This window comes from Echinops telfairi, unplaced genomic scaffold (assembly GCF_000313985.2).
Source record: "Echinops telfairi isolate 266 unplaced genomic scaffold, ASM31398v2 ScPeMD7_2;HRSCAF=8, whole genome shotgun sequence".
Taxonomy (NCBI): domain Eukaryota; kingdom Metazoa; phylum Chordata; class Mammalia; order Afrosoricida; family Tenrecidae; genus Echinops; species Echinops telfairi.
The window spans coordinates 52934569-52949061 of record NW_022103898.1 but is presented as its reverse complement, the minus strand read 5'-3'; positions in this window follow the sequence as shown (position 1 = coordinate 52949061).

The following is a 14493-nucleotide window of genomic DNA, read 5'->3' as shown; positions in this document are numbered from 1 at the left end:
CTACAGTTCCTCATGTGGTGGGGACCCCGAACCACAAGATAGTTTTCGTTGCTACTTCATCACTAATTTTGCTACTGTTATGGATCTTAATGTAAATAATGTAAATGCAGGGTGTATTTCATTGTTACAAATTGAACATATTGAAAGCACAGTGATTAATCATAAAAATAATGCATAATTACATATTGTGAAATATTTATTTCTAATGACAAATAAATGAAATTTTGTCTTGAAGCATGGTGTAGCACAGGTAACAAGTCTTCACACCGGGTACTCCCATGTGGGCATATCAGCATGTGGGCGGACCCGCAGGGAGACTATAGAGGAGCGTGTCTTGGTTCCTAAAACCATCGGAAATATATTTTCCGTTGGTCTTACGCGACCCCTGTGAAAGGGTCATTCGATCCCCAAAGGGGTGACAACCCACAGGTTGAGAACCACTGCTCTAGGGGATGCTAGGAAATTCAGACTAGCTCTGAGCTATTGGGGCGTGGGGCGTGGGGGCAGGGGGAGAGCAAGGAGGGTAGGAAATGGACATGCTGCAGGGAACTAATTTTGTGGGCCAAAGCAAATTTATTAAGACAGTGTAGTGGATTGAATTACGTACCCTTAATAGATATGTTGAAGTCCTAATTCCTGTACTAATATTTGCACATAGATTTGTCTTTAAGATATTACCTGGCCATACCAGAAAGGGTGGGTTATAATCTCTGCAGAGAGTTATCTATAAAAGGGAGACTATACAGGGAAATAGTTACACAATGTGAGGACAGAAAACATTTCTATGCACCTAAAAGCCAAGGAATGGCAGGACACGTCTTGGGCTACAAGAAGCTGGAGGATGCCTACTGTAGAAGGATTTCTCCCTGCAGTGAGCAGAGACAGACCATGCTCCCACTGATGCCTGACTTCAGCTATCTGGCATCCACCACTGTTGGACCTTTTTTTCCCCTTTAAATGCGCACACTCTGGTATTTTGTTATGAAAATCGTAAGAGGCAAAATGGCAGCGCTGGGTGCTAGGCAGAGACCTAAGAGATCAAGTGTATGAGGAAGTAACTTTCTAGCTCTTCCTGGGGTTCCAGCAGTGCCCCGGTCAGATTGCTTCGTTCTTGCCACCCATTGTGAATGCCTTGTTTCAGCTGAAGGGTGGGTGTTGTTTCCTGACAGCCTCCAGGAGAATTAAAGACAGGACTTTACTTCCTTTCCCTGCTGCTCATCTAACATCTCCGATTGTTTATGGGTAATAGCTATTCCATTTTAATGTTATCTCTAGAGGAGAAAACCCCATTTCAGTTAAAAGATTTCATTCTGTAATTACGTCACAAAGGATCATTTTATAAGGAAGGCACTGACTCTGAGTTTCTGTCAGCTTCAACTTAAGTGGATGGAAAACTGTACCATAAACTATATACCATAAACAACCATCTTTTGTAAGCTTAGCAAGCAAGACAATTTTAGCTCTCTAAGGCAACTAACAAGCCCAGTATATGCTTGTCAACCCTATTCCTGAATACTTCAACAAATAAATATTTGTTCATCAAACACCAATTAGGTATGCTTTTTCAGATAGCAGAGAACAAAGCTGTTTCTCAAAATGTAGCGCTGTTGTTTCAATACATCACTTCTCCCCCTCCCCCTTAACCCCCTCCCTGCCCACATACATTTTCTCTTGAATATTCTAGCAATACTGGCTACTATTGGTTTGAAGGCTAAAAACTGAGACATCTATATTTAACGAATCTTTAAGTTATCTCTTCTGTTTAACACGGATCTGGGAATCAGTTATGGGAGTAGAGAAGGAATCCTAGCTTTTACAAATTATGTCACTTCATTACAGAAAGGTGATTTCCATGACTACTGCCATACTAGTCATGAAATTTAGGAAATGAACCTCTTTATCCTCAGTTGCCCATTTCCCAAAGAGTCACAAGCAGACCACTAAAGACCACATACTGTGGAGATGTATAGCTCTCCGTGCTTACAAGTCTATAGATGCTGAATGTGCATGCTTATATGTGTACTGAAGTATAAACCTTAGGCTGTTCATCTTTAAATAACCCCAATATTGTATCAAGGTGATATACCTAAGGTTAAGCATTCTCTAAGCTACTTAACACATCAATATCATGGGCCAGAAAAATATGACCAAATAAAGCTTTTTGTATATATTAGAGACTGAAAGATATGAGAGGGCTTCTTAATTGGCTTCCAAACCCCCATACCCAATAAATTATGAAGACTTATTGAGTCTACTTCCTAAAACTTACCTGAATCCATCCCCTACTCATCAGTTGCAGCTCTTCACCTCCTGTAACCCCTAGATCGCTCACTATTGGAAAATAGAGGTAAAGACCATGTAGGAGCATCATCATTTGGGAGTTCATGAGAAAGGCAGATACTCAAGTCTCATCCAATTCTACTTAGCATGTATTTCAACAAAGTCCCAAATGTTTTTAAATTTTGAGAAGTACTGACATGTCTCCCTACCTCCAGCCTTATTTACTTCTACTCCATTAGAAACACTGAAACTATAATAACCATTATAGAATTAAAATCTGTCCTTTGGATAAAGTAGCAAACTTTCAAATTAAATTATGAAGTCCTTCAGGATCCAGTCCCCAGGTTCATCTAAGGATAGTTTCCCTTCCAGCACACCTATGGTGTAGTAAATTCTGATTCCTAATGAGTTTCTGAGACTATAGTTCTTAGCCAAAATAGTAAGTCCTGTCTTTCTCCAATGGAGAGGCTGGCGATTTTGAACTGCTGACCTTGCGATTAGCAGCCCAATGTGTAAGCACTATGCCACCAGGACTCCTTAAAAACATATATAGGGTAGAGAAGCATATACTAAAAGGATACATTTGTGCCACTGACCTACTGGTTCAGAATGCAATGCTTCATCCATGCCACCACCAAGGACCCTCACTGTTCAGCAGTCATGCCAAAATCATCTTTGTTCTTTGGGGTCCCATTCTCTTTCCCCGTTGGGGTCTTTGACTTGCTCTTCTTTGGTTTGTGATAGTCTTCCCTCCATATTGACCAAACTCAGTCTTTGAAACCTCACTTTAAATATCAGGTGAGATTGGTTCCAGCACAATATTCATAACTCCCAGTATTGTATTGACTTCTTTAGTGCGTATTGTTGTTGTTTGTTTCCGCCAAACTGGTCCTTACTTGTTCAGCATTACAATCAGCCCCACACAAGTCTTGAGAATAGATGAGCAGTGGTTGTCCTTGAGGTGCAGTAGCCAGGATACAAATACAGATCTCTGGTCTGAAACCACTAAACCACCACTACCTTCTGTTCAGTGCATGCAAATCTCAATGGGTTTTCATGCTGTGGGAGAAAATATCATGTCTGCCTTAAGCAAAGTAGTATCTGAGGACAGCAACTGGCATGGCAGTTATCAAAGGATGAACATCATCATATTGAATAATGTTTGGGTTTTTGGGTTTTTTTTGTATATGAAATCCAGGATAGGTGAATCTATAGAAAGAATAACTGGATTAATGGTTTCTTAGGAGTATGGCGGCTGGGGGGTAGGCATTGGGAGGCAATGGGGAGCTAATACCAAACTTCAAGAAAGAAGAAAATGTGCTCATATGTATTCTAGTCATAATTGTACAACTCTTCTGCATCTGATTGAACTATTGAATTTCCTGATAATGGCTCATTACTCAATACAACTGCTTATATACAAAAAGAATAATCATCTTCAAAATGAGCCATTGTCCTGGGGAAGATGAATCAGGTATATTCTGATGGGTTCCAGAGAACAATATGATATCGGGGGCCCAGGAATGGCTATACCACGATTGTCCCAGGATATTGCAGTTTAATGTTCCACTCTCTGCTGGCTAGATGAATCCAGAGTTAGTAAGTAAAAGTTTTAGGAAGACAGCAACATGTAAGTAGTTTTGCATCATTTACTAGGTGCTAACAATGGCAGGGAGCCCTGATAGCATCGTGGTTTATGCTTTGGGCTGCTATCAAGGTCAGCAGTTCGAACTCATCAGCTGCTCTGTGATAGAAAGCTGAGGCCATTTGCTTTCTTACAGATGGATAGCATTGTAAACCCACAGGGGCAGTGCTACTCTGACCAGTGGTGCCGAGGTTGAAAGTATCATGGACTTCAATATGAAACACCAAATCTGTCTCGGAAGAAGTAGAGGTAGAACGTTTCTTAGAAGTGAGCAGGGGAGACTTTCTTTCACATACTTGGGGCATGTTCTCGGGAGAGAGCGGTCCCTGGAAAAGAACATCATGCTAGGTAAAGTACAAGGACAGCAAAAAAGACGAAGGCCCTTAGCAAAGGAATGGACAAGTGGCTGCAGCAGTAGGCTCAACAGGACTGGTGCGGAGGGCGCAGGACTGGCCCTGGTCTTGCTCTGCTATCTACAGAGGTACCACGAGGAGTAAAGGGCTCAAGGGAACACAGCAATAGAATCTATTATTGTGAGGAAGCTCATATTGTCTGATCATGTAAAGTGGGAAGGTGGGATTAAAAATTCCTACCTTAAGAAAGTGATTAGAAGATCTCTCAGTTCCTTTGCATTTGGGGGATTCTATTATTTTATTCATTGCTCTGTATGAGAAAATTGGCTCTTTAAACACACTGAACGTCACTCAGAAGAAAGACCAGGCAATGTGCTTCCAGGTCACAGCCTGGAAAAACCAGTGGCTCGCGGTTTTGCCATGTGAGTCACCAGGAATAGGAACTGACTTGATGGACACTCACTTTTCACTGCTGTGAAAAGTTGGTTTCTCTATGGAAAATGGTACTATTCATAAACGCCAACCTTAAATTACAGCAAAAGATACAGTTGATACTTGTAATGACTTGTTAATGACTCTATAGTTAACTTTAGATAGAAATAGATAGTATGTGTTGTTGCTCTTAATTACTGGATGTGATCAAAATGGCAAACAAATATTCCCTCCTTCAGTTGTCGCCCGTCCGTACAGTCCTCTATTAGAGAGTCCTCCTTGAACAGAGTTACAGCTGCAGACACCCACAAGAGGAGTTCTGTTCCGTCCCTTAGGACACGATGAGTCAGAATTGGTGGCAGTGAGTGGAATTCAGAGCGTCTCTCAGCCCTGGCATTAGAAATGCAGATGTCTCGAGGAAGGTAAAAGCCTGCACTGTTATTCAGACTTCTCGTCTTAGTTTGAAGTTTTCTTGAAAACCCATCCTTATAGTTGAACTCAAAGGATGAAGGAGACCAGAATATTAGTAACATAAAAATATTTGTTGAACAAATGTTTTAGATACCTCAGTTGCGATGATAAATCCCCCCTATGATTTTTGTTCATTTTCTTGTTTTCATTCAAAATATATTTGAGGGCTTATTATGTGTAAAACACATTTCTTCGTACCAGGGATACAATAGTGATCCAAAGAGAACAAAAAAACAAACAAACAAACAAAAGAGACAAAAAACTGAATTTGTATGAACCTTGTCGAAGGACAATAGTCATCATCCCTTAAGAGCCTGAACAAAAGATAGAATGTTTGGTGCCACTCAAATGAGGCTCACCACCCTCGAATCACTTCTGACTCATAGCCACCCTACAGGACAGGGTAGAACTGCCCCTTTGGGATTCAAAGACTAACCTTACAGGAGTAGAAAGTCTCATCTTTCTGAGCAGTGGCTGGTGGTCTTGAACCGCTGACCTTATAGTTAGCAGCAAAACGCATAACCCACTATACTACCATAACAAGAGCTCTAGATTGTTCATACTTATGTTTAAGTTTTAGAAGCTGTCTTCTAGTATACCTGTTCTTTTATTTGATAGATTTCTTCTACATATTAAAAATGCTATCTTAGTTTGCCCACAAGACTGTAAGCTTCCTGAGGTCAGGGATTAATGGGGGAAATGGGCACAGGTGAGGAAAACACATCCACACCTCCTGTTGTTCAGCTGTGCTGACGGATAGCCACCTTCTGTTACCTTCTCTTTCCAGCCTTGCAGTGAATTCACGTACTGCCCAGGGGGTAGGCAGCTGAAATTGAGGCAGGAGAATTAACTACCATGTGTCGATTATTTTCCACCTTCTGTCTCAGTTTCATTATTCGTTACCTTTTTCAAGTTGACAAAAAATGTACTAGCATATGGATATTTGAATAGCAGTTTAATGGTATTATTAAAGATGATTTTTTAAAAACATGTATTGTGGGACTTTTGAAACCATTCTGGTGATTCTGCCTTTCATTTCAACCCAGCAGCCCTCACTGAAGATTTTATTTTGTCTTATATTTTAATATAGCTTTCCCTCCGATAGCATGAGTAGTGAGCTCTGCAGTCTTTGTAATCTATACTCTAAGCAGGGTTTGACACCCTACATTTTGTGGGCCAAATATGACTTGCTGTGTGATTTCATATGACCTATAAATAAGATTTATATGTTTTTATATATGTACATATATTTACATATGAGTATATAGACAAAGAGACTTTTAGTGATTAAAACATATAACAGAGTAGTACAAGATAGCTTAAGGTGATTCTAACACTCAAATTCCAATGCCGAAAAATAAAGTTTTATTGGAACAGCCACACTCATTTGCTTACACACTTTATGCATGATGTCACACTATTGCAGCAGAATGGAATATTGAGACAGACAGTCTGGCCTCAGATACCTATAATGTTTACTGTCTGGCACTTTATAAATTTCCCAAACACTTCACGATGGTAGCATTGTCTAGTAGAAATATCACATCAGCCACATATATGAGCCATATATATAATTTTAAATTTTCTAATAGACCCACTTAAAGGTAAAATGAAACAGTTAAAGTTAGCTTTTAAAATAGATTTTATTTGGACTAATACAGCCCAATTTTTCTCCTCAGCATTTAATTATTATTTTATTAAATACTATTGATAAGGTGGTATCAATTATTTTGTGGCATTATATCTTCAGAAATTTTGTTTCTAAATGTGGAGAGTGAAGCAAACAGAATTCTGACAAACCTAGATTTTTCAGGGAGAAAAGGATTGATTGAATTTGTAGAATAGTTTTCCTGAATATTCTGTCTAACTGGATAACAAACAGAAAGGAAGAAAAGAGAGAGGGAGGGAGGGAGGGGCAGAGAGGATGAGAGAGAGAGAGAGAAGAGGAGAAGAGGGGAGCCGGAGAGAGAGAGGGAGAGAGAAAGACTGTCTAAAGAGTGAATCATAACCTGGTAAGAATCATGTGGGTAAATTGGAGAGTCTGAATCAGAATATCTGGGGTGGGAATGCAAGTTCTTTGTAGGGGATCAAGCAGGAATGAACCAGTTCAAATTCCCAAATTTGACCAAGTTAAAGACTTCTCGCTCTAGTTATTATGTGACACTGATTACCTTTTCACATCTCAAGTTCTTCTCCACCCATTAAACAGAGAGATAAGGATGCAAGCATGGCACGCTGTAAGCAGGGTTTGGAAGTGCGGTTTTGTCTGTGTATTGGGTGGGAAGAACACGGTATTGTTTCCGGGCTGTGGGAAAGCACAATGTCCTTTGCTATTTAGCAACTCAGATGCTTTCCCTGCTCACACAGATCCAATGTTCCTTAATTGAGTTTGGCAACAAATGGGCATCTCCTTCAGGTAAAAACTGCTTCATAACAAAAATAAAAGGATCTGACATTCGCTGGGACAGTTCCCAGTTCCTTCCAGGGCATTAGGGGATAATTCAATGAAAGAGATACAAGGTCTGAGCAGGCAAGGAATAACTTCTAATTGCACATAGCAACAAAGCTGCTTTTCGGTGGACAACTGGGAACCATCGAAGAGGATTTTCATAAGGAAAAGTGGACTCCCAACTACAGAAAATCCTACATCTTTGTTTGCTTCTTTGATGTGGCCCTCTCTTGGCGGACAAAACATATTCTTCTGTGTATCCCTCTCTGAGAGTCTTTCTTCTCGTGGCCCTGAGCCCTGTCGTGATGTAGGATTTCTACCGAGGGCAGGGGTGCTGCATGATGGATGAGAGGGCTCTCTGGGAAGGAGACCCAGCCTGTGTTATATCGGAGCAACCACAGCGGCCCTGCCTGTGGCCTGGAGGTGCACTGTCAAGAAGAATTTAGGTGTGGCAGGACATGCACTTTATTTCTAGGACATGGCTGACACTGCCCCAAGAACCTGCATATAAATGACCAGCATGGTGACCCACTAGAAGGAGAAACAAAGCATGGGCAGGAAGGCGGTGGCCATTAGGACATTTGACTGGAAGGAAAAAATAAAACACGAGGCCTGTCGGAGGGACGTGTCACTTCACTAGGCCCTAAAGCTGCCAAATAGGCCACCGAGAATCTCATTTGGGAGCTTGTTGGTTTTATTACGTAATCAGTGAATTATGATTATGCACAATCATTATCTGAGTTGTAAAGGAATGAGAGCCCGGGAAAGTCTGCAGGCATTTTCTCTTTGGGTGTTTAAAATGGAAACTTAGAACATTTGGATTCAAGAAACTTGAGGTAGAAGAAATATTCAGAATCTTAAAACAAAAAGAAGATTCAAATCATTGCATTTCAACTGTGTCCTTAAGAAGTCCATTGGACTATGGGGAGTCAACATCCGTGGGTACAAGAAGGAAGAGACCGTTCCAAAGTGGCAGTGACTGCACCATCTTCTTTATCTGATGGAACCACTAAATTGTGTGATATGTTAATTATAGCTCAACAACAACAAAATTCTTTTTGTGGGGGAGGGGCTTGGTACTTTAAAAAAATCACTTTATTTTGGGGGCTCATACAGCTCTTATCACAACCCATATATACATCCATTGTGTCAAGCACATTTGTACATTTGTTGCCATCATCATTTTCAAAACATTTTCTTTCTACTTGAGCCCTTATTAGCTCCTCATTTTCCCCTCCCTCCTTCACCAACCCTTGATAATTTATAAATTATTATTATTTTTTCATGTCTTACACTGTCTGATGTCTCCCTTCTCCACTTTTCTGTTGTCCCTTCCCCAGGGAGGGGGCTATACATCGATCATTTTGATCGATTCCCTGCTTCTACCCCACCTTAACCTTCCCCTCCTGGTATTGCAACTCTCATTATTGGTCCTGAGGGTTTTATTTGTCCTGGATTCCCTGTGTTTCCAGCTCTTATCTGCACCCGTGTACATGCTCTGGTCTAGCTGGCTTGTCAGGTAGACTTGGGGTCATGATAGTGAGGGGGGAAGAAGCATTAAAGAACTAGTGGAAAGTTGTATGTTTCATCGTTGCTATACTGCACCCTGACTGGCTCTTCTCCTCCCTAAGACCTTTCTGTAAGGGGATGTCCAGTTGCCTACAGATGGGATTTGAAAAAAAAATTTTTTTTCTTACAGAAGTTTACTTAACTAATCTGAGCTTTCCTTTCATCAAATGTTATATGCACACATTGAACTTCTATCTCAGTGCTGCAGTTTGAGAACTACTAGCCATATGGGCCCAGTGCACTCATGAAATACAGCTATTGCAATGAAAGAATGATTTAATTTTATTTCATTTTCACCGACTTAAATGCCAGTTTAGAAAACTACCACAATATGATTTTTATCAGTCATGATGTGTTAAATTAAAACTACTTGGGGTACCTTGCTTTAAATAACATTAAAATTTATTTCTCTGGTTTCTTTTTGTGTTTTTTTTTTAAATGGCTACTAGAAAAATTTAAATCTTTATGTAGTTCTCATATTGCTGTTGACCAGTGCTGTGATAGTTTTCATTTACTTGACTTCTGCTTCCAGGGCATTTATAAAACTGCTATAAATTTTAAGCAAAAACATTAATGGCCTATATTATTCATGCCCTATTTTTAGATAAAATTGTGGTTTTCTTTCCCCATTTTAATGCTTAAAATTGCAGTTTTCATAAAAGCAACTTATATTCTTCATGAACAGTGGTAGGAATGCCACTTTCCTTAAAAAATAAAAGCTCCTTACAGTTAATGTTAAATCAGTGACCGCCCTGCAACTCCAGCTAGAGCCACTCATCCTACGTTAATGTTTCTCATTTTAAGAACACATCTTTGGCGATTCGAGGCTGCCTTTTCATCTTCACAAAAGTTCCCGGATGCACTGACTCTCGCTTACTGGAAGCACAAAGAAGACAAGATGTTCACTCACGCTGCTTAGTTTTTGTTTTCCTTCTCCGTGTGTGAAGGAAGGGTTATTTACTTTATTTTTCATCAGTAGGGAGGGTCCTGGTGCTCCCAGGTCTTCAAGAGCAGAGCCTCAGCCTTTCCAGCACAAGCCCTGACATTTAAAGGCCAGGGCAATCAAGCCTGTCTCAGAGGGGAAAGCTGCCAGTTCCAGTTTCATCTGCCAGCCTCTTCTGGACGCCGCATTCACGCGAAGGAGGTAGACTCGCGAGCCACAATGTCTTAAAAACGGTGTAGGGAAAAAAATGAATCTAATTCCATGGCTCCAAATGTTTATCTGTTCCTTGAATAACAACAATTGATCATTGGGATTGTATCTCTAATGCTGATCAAATAGTGTCTTATTAAAAATCACAATGCCATATGAAAATACTTCCCCCTAGTTTGCCCTAGGGGGGACAATCTTTCTTCCAAGCATTGATCTTCCAAATAAGTATTTTCCCTTTCAGTTCATAATAGCATATATTATTTTTTAGGTGAAGTTTGCTTTTTCATTATACTTTTTTTCAGTAACTTCCCCTTGTTTATTAAAACTGGAACCCTTAGATTTCTCTCTTGTCCCTGAGTGGTGTCATATCAGCATCATTAAAAGTTGTATGTTTTGTCTGTTATCTGGTTTTGAGTGAGCGAAACATAGCTTTTTTCCCCCTTCCATACACTTATTACTTCTTATCACTTAATTCCCAGTAATTTCCTTAAGGACCAAGAAACTTTCCTTCAACCTAACTGCCTTTGAAGAACTTCTGAAGGCTAATCACTCGAGTGAAGCAGCATTGATATACCTGACTGCTTTTAAATATTTAATTCATGTATATTTTATTTTTCTGGAAACAGAAGTGACAAGGAATGGTTCATTGAATTGAGAGTGTTTTCTCCATGTTTTTACCTCTTCCTTAGAATAGCCGTCATGAAAATAACCTTTTCCAGAGCAAGATGTGTATTCCTGGCGTAGCTTCCTCCACATGCCACCCCACCAGCGACTACATCTGCGAGAAATGAGTTCTTGCTATCTCTTGAGGAAGGCATCCTTTTTCACAGGACAAAATGACTGACCTTGGCAAAAAAAGCTATCATGATGATACAGATATGAAAACACAGCATATTCTCAGTCATATATTATGGGCCCCATGTGGCAGGGAATTTGTTCTTGGCCACTAATCCTTTTCTCTAAAACACTGGAAGACCACCACAGCAAAAACATCACCTGTTAAACATAGCCTACAATTACCCATTACTGCCTACTTGGATGTCAAATCATAATGACACCGTAGGATGAAGCAGAACTGTACAATGCAGTCTCTAAGTATGTAAATCTTTACAGAAACAGGCTGCCATTTTTCTCCTGTGGAAATGCCAGTGTACACAAACCATTGATATTGTAGTAAATAGTTGAGTCCTTAATCACGGTGCCAACAGGAACCCCTTGAGGGCTTTATAGGATAGCTCAAATAGAGAAAATACCTTTATTTTTCAAATTTCTAAATCTGGTCCAAATTTGACTGCTGCATCATTGTCTAAAATTTTATAAAGGTGATTGAACTCGAAATCCATCCATAGTTTAATGTAAAGGATTTATCTAACCCCAAACCTTCCTCGTAATGTCTTCTGAAGTTCTTCTAAACTTATTAACAGGGAAAGTGATAAAATAAAACATGCCAATTGCTTCATAAGGATACCAGGTGGTTTATCATTATGATTTCTTCTCACTCTCTCTCACCTCTTTTGGGCTCCATTTCTCTTTCTTTTAGGATACCTGACACCAATATAATTTCTCATTGTCACTGCATAATTGTGCATACCTAAGCATTTGATAATTTAGCAGCCTTGATTGCAAGACACCCATCAGTTCTTTTTCATTTAGATATGACATATCAGAAATGATGTGTGATAGTAAAACATACTTTTCCTAAAAGGGAAAAGCCATTAGCTACTTCTGGAAGTGATTGGGAATACTGAGTTGTTTACACCATAAAGTCACTCTGCAGTGCTTTAAGACCAAGAGGAGAATGATGGACACACCACCACACCACCCCCTCCAGTTGGAAGAACAATGAAAACCACGGAGGAAGGGAGACAGTGTCAGTGTGAGATATGAAAATAATAATAAGTTATATTCTATCAAGGGGTCACGAGGGTGGGAAGGGAGGGGGGAAAAGAGGAAGTGATACCAAGGGCTCAATAGAACATAATTGTCTAGAAAAGAATGATGGCAGCATATGTACCAATATGCCTGATAGATTCGATGTATGGATTGTAATAAGAATTGTAAGAGCCCTCAATAAAATGATACAACCTCCCCACACACACACAAAGCAAGATGAGAAATCAAGTGCTAGAATTTCAGCTTTGAACTAAAGAACATTTTCCCCATATTGGATTGTTCTCATTTGGACAAGTTATTAATTTTTTTCTAATTAAATTTTTTTTCTGTTTGCTTATTTTGTTTTAGGAAAAAGAAAATGCAAATGTACCCAAAAAATGAAGTCTATTTTTACTAATTATGTTCTTCATTCTTGATCCTCACAAAAATTGTACAAAGAGACAATTCCAATTAATACAAAGGCATGGATTGCATCCTGGGAAAGATTATTTTATTGAGCAGATTTGGATAAAATTTGAGCAACAACAAAAATTTGTAGCTATGTCTGCTCAATTATATGGCCACAGTAAATGATTGGTATATATTCCTTATAATAAATCTTTTCTTCTGAATAAATATTTTTGGAGTTTCAGATATGTGAGTAGTAAGTCTCCACCTTTAAATAAAGAATCAACAATGTTCATAGCATGTATAAGAGAAAGTATCAGACAGGATAAAATAAACATTTCTCTGAAAACAGCAATAATTATAAAAATTATATGTATATAATGTTTTTTTAGCCAAAAAAATAAAATAAATTAAAGAAAAAATGTCATTTCCCTACCAAGCTACATACGCATAGCAGGGCAGCTGTGACTCTACTCCACATTTTATTCCATGATCCACAGGGTCAAAGTGACACTCCCTGGAACATTGCCCATTTTCCAAAAGGCCATGGCCATTGCTGGTGATAACAGAGTTGGCTCCAAAGCAGAGAGACTTTATGCATAACAAGATGAAATATTGTCGGTCCTGTGTCTGTTTCATGAATGTTGACATGCTCCAAGCCTCTGTGTGGTAATTGTGTTCATTCATCTCATTAGGGGCTTCACTCATTTTGCAGGTTCTCTATAAACCATGACATCCTTTCCTCGTGATCCTTTTTCCCTATGGCAGGTCTAAAGTAACTTAGCTAGAGCCTCTTCATTTGCATATGTGTCCCTAGGGCACATTCTGATGGCATTTCTTCTAACGTCGATGCGTTCACTCTTTTGGCAGTCCAGGGCATAGTCGGCATTCATCAGCACCACCCCAGTTGGAACGCATGAGTTCTTCTTGTATCTTTCTTGTTTATTGTCCAGGTTTGACATGCATTTGAAGTTATTTCCAAGGTCATAGTTTAGGTCAGGCATACTTAGTCATCAAAGGAACATATTTGCTTTTTAAAACTTTAAATAGCACAAGCCAACCGTGCATTCACTCCAAGTGATGCTTTGACTCAGAAGCAAAGCACATCACCACACTCATCTTTCATTGGCACAAGCAAGTCACATAGGCAAACGGTCAGACTGTGTGAAGATGTGACCCAGAGGAGACACCGAATTGTGGGCAAATGCAATATAGTAATCTACGTCAGGGATCAGAACAAGAAGTCCCACCTGACAATCTCATCTCAATGATCTTAAAGGTCATTGCATAGAAACCCCTAAGGGGCCGTTCGAATCCACCTTATGGAGTCATTGTGGGTCAAAATCAACTTGACTTAAGAACAGCAGCAGGTTGAAAAGACAGGTGAAGTGTGCAGGGGGAGCAGGATGTCCCTATAAAATTAGACTCAAACTTTCAGTTGCCAATTTTCTACAGGAAATTCTGACCTCTCTGTGATAGAATAGCTAAAACCGCTAAGCACTTATTTTCATTGTATTCGAATCTTGCTATAGTCTGTTGTATTTTGGGATTTTAAAAAATGAATAACCCATTGAATTATATTTATTTTGAAGAGTTTCTGATCATTTGCCATGATCATTTAAGAGTTTCTGATCATTTGTCATGAACATTTAATTTTTTTTTAATACTTGATGAGTTTTAATAGTAAAAATGTATATGTTGAAGTGGTGTTATTTGGAAATTTAATACTGTAACTGGTAACTCTTTTTTTTTCTAGTTCTTTTTTTTAAAATCATTTTATTAGGGGCTCATACAACTCTTTTATTTTTTTTTTTTACATAATTAAAAAAAATCATTTTATTAGGGGCTCATACAACTCTTT